Raw genomic sequence first — 9,748 nt, forward strand, 5'->3', positions numbered from 1 at the left:
AAAAGTAGTAGCCACCAAGAAAATTGTTCCAAGTGCAGTTTCATGAATAGGAATAACATGTTCATTAACGTTAAGAGTAATCATGTATATTCGTGTATACATATACTGTAAATGACTCGCTCCACATCACTTCGATAAAGCAACCATTCAATTAATCTATGGAACATATAACTAACTAATAAACTAACAAGAGTATTCTAAATTTGAAATCACATCGCTCACTTGTCAATAAAACTATTTATGTCAGATTTCACTTGACAGCAGATGCGAAACGACTCTTCTACTTCAAGGAAAGTCTAGTCAACCACCAATACTTAGGTTTAGCAATTTGTAGCCCTGAATACCACCATTAGAGTCAGTACAAATGTATCCAAGAAGAAACAAAATTATAATTGCTATTTTTGACATCCTGTTGTTGTAGTCTTCAGTCCAGACACTGGTTTGATGCAACTCTCCGTGCCACTCTATCTTGTCCTGACTTCTTCGTCAGCAAGAAACTATTGCACCCTACATCTTTCTGAATCTGCTTAGTGTACACATCTCTCGGTCTGCCTCTACGATTTATTCTCCCCATGCTTCCCTCCAATTCTAGCATGGTGATCCCTTGATGCCTCAGAACGTGTCCTACCAACCAATCCCTTCTTCTAGTCAAGTTGTGCGAAACATTCCTCTCCTTCCCAATTCCATTCAGTACGTCCTCATTAGTAAGGTTATCTACCCATCTAATCTTCAGCATTCCTCTGTAGCACCACATTTCGAAAGCTTCTATTCTCTTTCACATCCATACATGACTACATTCCATGTAAATAATTTTAGAAAAGCCTTCCTGACACTGAAATCTATACCCGATGTTAACAAAATTTCACTTCTTCAGAAACGCTTTTCTTGCCATTGCCGGTCTACATTTTATATCCTCTCTACTTCGACCATCATCAGTTATTTTACTTCCTAAATATGAAAATTCGTCTGCTAGTTTAAGTGTTCATTTCCTAATCTAATTCCCTCAGCATCACCTGATTTAATTAGACTGCTTTCCATTATCCTCGTCTTGCTTTTGTTGATGTTTCATCTTATATCCTCCTGTCAAGACACTGTCCATTCCGTTCAACTGCTCTTCCAGGTCCGTTACTCCTTCGGCAAACCTCCAAGTTTTTATTTCTTCTTTATGGATTTTAATTCCTATTCCTAATTTTTCTTTTGTTTCCTTTACTGCTTGCTCAATATACAGATTTAACAACATCGGGGAGAGGCTACAACCCAGTCTCTCTCCCTGCCCAACCACTGCTTTCCTTTCATGTCCCTCGACTCTTATAACTGCCGTCTGGTTTCTGTACAAATTGTAAATATCCCATCTCCTTAAATTACCACCTTTTTTGCAGTTTCTTCATTTCTAATCTACAGTTCATAACCAATAGATTGTGGTCAGAGTCCACATCTGCCCCTGGAAATGTCTTACAATTTAAAACCTGGTTCCTAAATTTCTGTCTTACCATTACGTAATCTATCTGAAACCTTCCAGTGTCTCCAGGAATCTCCCATGTATCCAACCCACTTTAATGATTCTTAAAACATGTGTTAACTATGATTAAGTTATGCTCGGTGCAAAATTCTACCAGGCGGCTTCCTCTTTCGTTCCTTATTCCCATTCCCTACTCACCTACTACTTTTCCTTGTCTTCATTTTGCTACTATTGAATTCCAGTCCCCCATGACTATTTCATTTTTGACCTGTCATGGGTGGTAAAATACCAATGGTTATAGGGTTCAGAAAAGACCCTTTTTAGGGTAGGGAGGACAGAAAGAAAGCAAATTTTTAAGAGAGCTTAGAACTGAGACAAACCTTCAGTTTGAGAAAGAAATCAAAAAACCTAATTCCAGCTTATTACATCAGCATCAACAGCTATTGGTTAAGAATTTTCAACGGTCAGCAGATGTTTTAACTCTACCCAATTTTAACTCGGTTAATGTGAAATGTCAGCTGTCTTTATTGAATCAAAATATTCGTGGACTGAGAAATAAAATTAATGAATTAACTATCTGCATAGATGAATTAGAGTCTTCAATCCCAGCTGACATAATCTGCCTCTCTGAACATCATGTGACCACTGGTATAGAGCTTTTAAGTGTTATAGGGTTTAGGTTAGCATCTCACTTTTGTAGATCAGAAATGGAGAAAGGAGAAGTTGCCACTTTTAAAATGTATCATACCCCAGATAGGCTACTAACTATAATAGTAAGTAAATGAAACCACTTGTATCTCAAAGGATTGATAACTAACAACCTACGATTTCTGAAATAATTACCTTCATACCTAAACTGTATGCACATTTCTGTAGTGTACGCAGTCTTTTGATATTATTAATGAGAATGTGGCTGATACCGTTCTTACTTAACAGTCTGAAGCTGTATGACAGTTAGAACCATGGTAAGCAATGTATTGTGAAATACAGATAGGACATATCCATCAAAATTCATCGCGTTTTAGTAATGTTAGGCTCACTCTCAAAATCAGAGATATAAAATAATAGAACTACAGAGAATTTCCTGTTGTATATACACTGATTAGCTAAAATATAATGACCACTGCCCACCGCGAGAGTGACTGACGCAGTAAACAAAGAATTTAAGTGGAACAGAGACGAATGGGATATCATTATAGCAAAGATACGCACCGCAGATGCGGATATCCACTGATATAAGCGGTTTTGACGAAGGGCACATCGTTATAGCAATGCGGCTGGAAAGGAGAATCTCTGAAACGACGAAGCTGGTATCCTGTTGGCATACTACTGTAGCGAGCACCTTTACAAAGTTGTTGAAGCATAGTGAAATAACGAGTACGCCTTACGATACTGGACGACGACGTCTAATCACCAAACGTAGAAGTTCGTGGATCCACAACGGTGTAAGCCAGGGCAGACAGCGATCTGTGGCAGGTCTGACGACGTAGTACAATGGTGGTGTAGACAAACAGCCCCAAGTTCATTGTTGAATACGGTTCTTCACATCACACGACGCCTACGTGTTCCTACGTGAACCCAGAGACATCGTCAGTTATGCTTACAGTGGGCACTGCATCACTGAGTTTTCACCGATGATCAATAGAAATGTTTTGCCTCTAGAATGAATCGCATTTATTGTTACATCAGGTTGCGGTTGTGCCCTTACACACCGTCATCCAGACGAGTGGCGCACGAGACATGCACCATAGATTCAGGAGGGTGAGGACAGAGTTGTGCTGTGGCGCACGTTCAGTTGGACTTCCATGAGGTCTGTGGTGGTAAACGAAGGCTTCATGACAGAAGTGAACTAAGTGAACGTTATTGACGATCATCTCCATCGCTTTATGCTTGAAGTGTGCCCCTACGGCGATAGCATCTTCTAACAGGATAAGTGCTCTTGTTGCAAGGTTATAATTACGCTACAATGGTTTGAGGTGCACTATAGAGAACTCAAAGTGACATCTTGGCCAGCAAATGCGATTGAACTGCAGGCACTGTAACACGTATTGGGTGCAGCTGCTTTAAGTCCACTGATGTAGCGAGCAGGTAGCAGGGTGTGAACTTGGGTTCTGGACGAGTCTCACACTCTCTTGTCTTACATCCCGTCAATCTGGGACACTCGAGAGTACAAATGAGCTCCCTATGAAGTCCATAGATTTTTATTTTGTATTGCATTTCATCGTATTGGGCTACAACTCCAATCTTTATTGCTTCTCTCAGAATGTATTACTGAATGTCATGCGATTTATTCATTTGACAGACTTCTTTCATGGCGTATTCTCTCAAACACCTTCATGTATAAATTTACTTGTCGTCATTTGTCCTACTTCTTTCCTTCTGTTCTGAAAGTCTGGTTTTCTTTTACCAATATTTCAGCCCTATAAACTACTGGAGAGCGGATGTATGGCTTAAAAATCACATTTCGAAGGTTTGGACTACGTTATTCATCGACTTTCTTCGTACAGTCTCTACATTCTCCCTACCAGTAAAAGTTAATTAATCCTCTAGTCGTAGTACATCTTGAACCGGTCCTCGACTGAATCTCCAGTCACGATAAAGGATCGCACGTGGCCGGGCCCACATGAATGAGGAGTTCCGGAATGTGCCATCCACCAGTATCTTGTTTACGAGGGGGTCATGCTAGCAGTGCCTTCCCTAGTTCGTCAGTTGGTGTTGTCTCTCTTCGAGATAAGAGCTAGTTAGGGCTGTGCGGTGTCGCTCTAGCTAATGGATACGTAGCTGCCGTTTAGTGACCGAGGCAGTGCACCTTGGATAGGACCGATCGTCGTGCATGCTTCTCGAATACCGTCCATTAACGTAGGCCTTTGTGTAAGATCGGGCAGGCCCAGCATCTACTACTTTTTTTTAAAAAAAAAATTCTTTATTCATAACAACAATAATAATTATAATAATTATTATTATAATAATTATTATTATAATAATTATAATAATTATACATCTACTACTTGCGGATTGTGGACGTAAGTTGAAGGGCTAGAGGAGAACAAAGGAAAGGGAACGAATCACTGTTGTCAGCTGGATCGAGACATACCGCGGAATGAACGGTGACGAGTGAAAGTGTTTACCGGACCGGGATTCGAACCTGGGATCTCCTGCTTACTAGGCAGGTGCGTTAATCACTGCGCCATCCGGGACACAGCGTTATCGCCACTGTGCGGACTGTCTCGGCACGCCTCAGGGAAGATTCACATTACCATCGAGCGCCACCTATCCGCAGTCCCTGTCCATCTCCTCCCTGTTTGCTCTCCGAGATTCCCTCAGGAGGTCGGACGTATTTGTGTATACGCAATGAAGAAGACTGATCCATTGCCCAGCTAGGCCAATCAGATTATATGATTGCATGATATCTGTTCTTTCGGACGTGTCCGAAATGGCGATCGTTAAGTTTGCGTGTAATTAATTTTGGCTTGCACTGTGAGAAGTGGTTCACTTATTTGCTCGATGTCGCGGTGCATTTGGTGAGTTTAGTGTTATGTTTGTAGCTGATCATACTTTCTCCTGTAACGGCTACTCAAGGCGATAAGGTTTCGATTGTTTCTTCATGACTGTGTGTTGAAGTAAGCCTTAGCGGAAGATTTTAACTAGGCTGTAAATTCCGACTGATTTCATTGTTGCGAGTCGACATTAAAAGCTAATATTTTTATAAAAATTGTTTAACCTTAGTGTTTCAAGTTCAGTCCACCACCCGTGGTCTCGCGGTCACGTTCTGGTTTCCCGATCACAGGGTCCCGCATTCGAATCCCGGTGGGATCGGGGATTCTCACCTGCCCCGAGATGACAGCGTGTTGTTGTGTCGTCTTCATCATCACTCATTCATTCCAATTACGGTCGCAGGAAGGGAACGGCAAACCATCTCCATTAGGACCTTGATTAGTACGGCGGTACGGGTCTCCCGTATCGTTCCACTACGCTCTGTCTAGAAGCATGGGACTTTATTTCCATTCCAAGATCTATTTGCATGAAAGCATTCTTTGGATTTTGTTTAAAGACTTTTAACTCTCCTGTGAGCAAGTACGTTTATTCAATCGTCTGAAAATTTCAGTTTTCAGTTTATGTTTTATTTGTCAGTAATACCAATGGACAATAATATCCCGGAGATTTCATTTCGAAATCTCATTCGAAGTTTCTGAAAAATAATGAAGTTTGTGATGCGACCTTCCTATCATGCCCTCGTTTTGAAGCAATACTTCATTACTAGCTCGGTGAACGATTCCGTGGCTTACATTCACAAAGAGAGGCATTTAAATTGTATCCTCAGTGTTGTCAAGCTCACTTACAAGTTAATGGCCGTTCCTGAACTTCTACAAATCTGTGTTCAAGGGGTAACGAAGAATCTAAATGAGTCCTTAGATTTAACTCATATGCAATCGATGACCCAAAGCCGCATATTCATCTGATATAGTTGTAGCTTACGGTGAAGTTCTTGTTTTTAACGATGGGAAGTTAGGGAGGATAAAAGTATTACAGAGAATGGGGTTTAGGGTAGGAAACATCACACAAGACATGTTGAGAAAAATAGATTGACAGCGCCTCTCTGCAACCAAAAGTCAGTTGAAGGAAAGCAGGCAGAAAACAAGAAACCGGAAAAGAAGCCTTGAAGAGAAAGAGTGCCCTCAGTATTAATCTCGGGGGTGCTGAAGAAATGACAAAAGAAAAAACGTTATGATGAATTTAAATTGCATCTTCTGAAAATTATGTTTCTCTAAGTTCATTTACCTTTTTCTTATAATCTATGAAGGCTAGAATTGTGATACATTCAACATCTATTTCTGTAAAGTTGGTATACTACCTCAGTAGTAAATTTTAAGAATTATGAGTGTAAGCTGAGATGTAGAGCAATGTGCTAGGAATTTTCATGAATTTTATGTTATACTTAGAGATTTATAATTAAAAGATTATTAAAATCCCTCTGTTAGATATATTCGAAAAACCTCATGGGAGAAGCATACTATACACAAAGATATTATACAGAGAACATTTTGTAGACATCTCTTGAATAGTTCTTGAGAAAAAGTACAAACAATATGTTTTGAAAATAATACTTTTAAATTCCATAAAAAGTTAAATAGATGAAATCCTTAGAATTTAGTATGTATGTTAATTTCATGTGAGGCATGGAACAAAATTTCATTGTGGATTTGGTGCATTTTTTAAATAGCGTGTGTTTTTCATTGACTTCCCACCTTAAAAGTCACAGCAGTTCTTTTAATAAGGATTATATGGTTCATTAACTGACTGCTGAATTTCAGTAACGTGGTTTTTTCATTAAAGAAACATTGAGTAAGTTCTGATTCATTTAAAGCAGTTTTCTCGTTTTCGAACTGTAGCGTTATTGACCATTTCATCTGTTAGTGTCATGCTCTGTCATATTCTCTATGTACGTTTTTGATTTCTGCTGAGCCCTGTATATGTCACTGTATTTGTGGAGGCAGCTGTCAGGATGGTTATAGGCGTCACTTGAGAGTTGCATGTACACCATCCGTTGTGCATGCAACGCCAGTTATCACAAGAATTTGTTGTAAATTGTGCAAGCTGTGATACGGACTATTTGTTTGTTGTAAATTAACAGATTTATTTGTGAAACTTCCGGGCAGACTGAAACTGTGTGCAGCACCGAGACTTCAACTCTGGAGGTCTTGAGTTCGAGTCTCGGTCCGGCATAGATTTAATCTGCCAGGAAGTTTCACATCAGCGCACACTCCGCTGCAGAGTAAAAATTTCTTTCTAGATTTATTTGTAATTCATTGATAAATAAATGCGCGGTATTTGTGTATCCTCTGGGATTTTATCCACTATGCTTCCACTTCCAAACTGAATGCAGTCGGCTATTTAGTTCAGTGTCATTAAACTAACGGCTCACATCCTTTCATAACGTTATCATTTATGAGCTGTTCGTGTAGAGTGTGTAAGCGCTTCTCAAGGAGGTGATTGAGAAGCACCTGATGTGGGCAGACAATTTGTTGTTAATATGCTTTATTTGCAACCATAAAATTAAGCAGCGTGTTTGCATCAGTCGTATGACTGGCTGGGAGTGCTGACACTCTGACCTGAGCATATTAGCAGTGATGCGCTTATGTAAGTTTCCCATGGACGCACACTGTCTCGTAATATATTGCTACCCATGCATTGTGGTAGACGGCTACTTTCTAGAGTTATTAAGGATGATGGGGCAGCAAAGCCGTGTCTGGTAGCCATACTTGGTAGGCCTGCCCAGCAGATATTCCCCAGGTGATAACCATTAAAACTCAAAATCTAGACAGGTGAACCCAGTATTCGTCCTCCATGGTGCATATCTGGCTCGTCCCACCTTTATACCTTGGGTCTACAAGGCGACGGCTGTCTGGGGCCTGCCAGGGGTCTGGGTGGTTAGACAGAAGTTGTTTGTATCACGGAGACAGCGGTGGTGGTGGACGCTGAGTCATAAATATGGTGTTGACTGGTATATGCTGAGTTTCATGACATCATTTCGTGTACCACTGATGACATATTGGCGATGGTAGTTTTAATACAGTTGTCTGTAATGACCACAGGGTATGGCACAAAAGATTCCCAAATGGCTGTCGGTGTGTTGGGGGTGTTACTCGGTGTGGGAGGGGGCGGTACATGACTGGTACAGCGATAGACGGTTTGTTGTCAGCAGCTCAGTGTGTTAGCGTGGCTGCTGGTATCAGCTAAGGCGTTGATACAGTTCTGAACACTGGCTATGGTCTATGCCACTACATTTCCCCCTCATTAGGAAATCATGCCCACCAAAAGGCTACCTAAGCCACTAGCTGCAATGCAAACTCTATACACCTTCCATTCTCCTGCGCCAGTCCAGAGCAATCACTTACTGAGTAGCTTTCGTCTCTGTGTGTTCTTAGCACCTTTCGTATGTGCAACGGCCCGCACTTGCCATTCTCAATTACGGTTTCTAGGTTCTGTTCATTGCTCTATTATACTTCACTCTTTGAGGCTGAGTCACCTCTTCACTGGTGTCAACACAACCTGTATGGACCCACAGGTCGAAATATGCTGGGGTGCCGTCTGAGCAACTCTATATCTGAGGAGGCAGTAGCCAATACCTACAGTCAATAGTAGTAAGCAGGCAGGTGATGTATTATATCCTACAGTGATGAATGAGTGATGATGTTCATTACGATTTTTTTTCCATGTGGTCGAGCAGATATGTCATGTATGTGGGTATAATCTGATCCAGGTTGGTGAAAGTCTCAGGTCTGCCATTTCGTATAAGTATGTTAGGCTTTCTATTCTATAGCACTCACATGAATAAACTTCAGTATACATAATTTGCAGTTACATCTGTCCAGACTGCCACTAGATTTTCCTATGGTGACCAAGATTTAAATTGTATTGATTTAGCCCAGTCGTTTGCAGACCGAATGGCATTTGACCACTCCAGTAGTGACCAGGTGGAAGCATAAATGCTGTTTTCGTTTGACACACTGGTGCTATCTTTATGTAGCGATACCACATTGGAAGTCCATGGTAGCAAAGCAATGGCAATCTCCTATATTGTACAATGTTTCTGCAATGTAAGGCTTTGGGCAAGATCAGTCTTTCTTCTTGCGGTCGTTCACTTAAGTCACCTGTGTTTTGAGGAATGTAGCTCAGGTGTGAATTTTTGCATACATATTTTTTTCCTTAGTTTCAGTGAAATCAAATGATCATATGGCATTATTGGCAGGGAGATGATCTGCAGGTATTTCAGCTGCCTGGTGCAAGTCTTTCTGAAGTATCCTGGACTTGGAACCCTTCTACGAGAAATATGAGCATGTAGATCATACTCTGTATTTAAGAACACTATCAATACAACACATACTGTCTTTTTTGTGCGTCACAAACAAGTAACAAACTTTGTAACTAGGTCCTAATGGGAAAATAAGTTCACAACTAAATGCAATACAAGTCTAGGTTGAGGGAACAACACTATTGGAGCTTCTACAGTCAGAGTCCTTTCTCTACTAGTTTTTACTTCTAAATGTTTAAGTTCTCACTCTCCTTGAGCATAGCATATTGGAATAGACAAACACTAAAGTAGCTATCTGTACGACTTCACAGTTTCTACAGTCTTGCCAAATGAGTCTTACAGAATACCAACAGGCCCCCGAGCACCTTGGCGAGGTCACATGGCAGCGAAGGCGGCGTGCGGTAGAGGCGGCGCTATGTCTGGAGTAGACTTGTCTTTGCTGGCCGCCTGATTGGCCCTGGCGCGGTCCTAAATAC

At 41.0% G+C, this 9,748-nt stretch overlaps 1 non-coding gene across 1 annotated transcript; it reads right to left on the bottom strand.

Annotated features, from left to right (window-relative positions):
- Positions 1-4,583: 4,583 nt before the first annotated feature.
- On the bottom strand, positions 4,584-4,656 carry Trnat-agu (transfer RNA threonine (anticodon AGU)). The gene has a single exon. It is a non-coding gene; the product is annotated as a tRNA-Thr (tRNA).
- Between the last annotated feature and the right edge of the window lie 5,092 nt (positions 4,657-9,748).

This window comes from Schistocerca serialis, chromosome 5, assembly GCF_023864345.2.
Source record: "Schistocerca serialis cubense isolate TAMUIC-IGC-003099 chromosome 5, iqSchSeri2.2, whole genome shotgun sequence".
NCBI lineage: Eukaryota > Metazoa > Arthropoda > Insecta > Orthoptera > Acrididae > Schistocerca > Schistocerca serialis.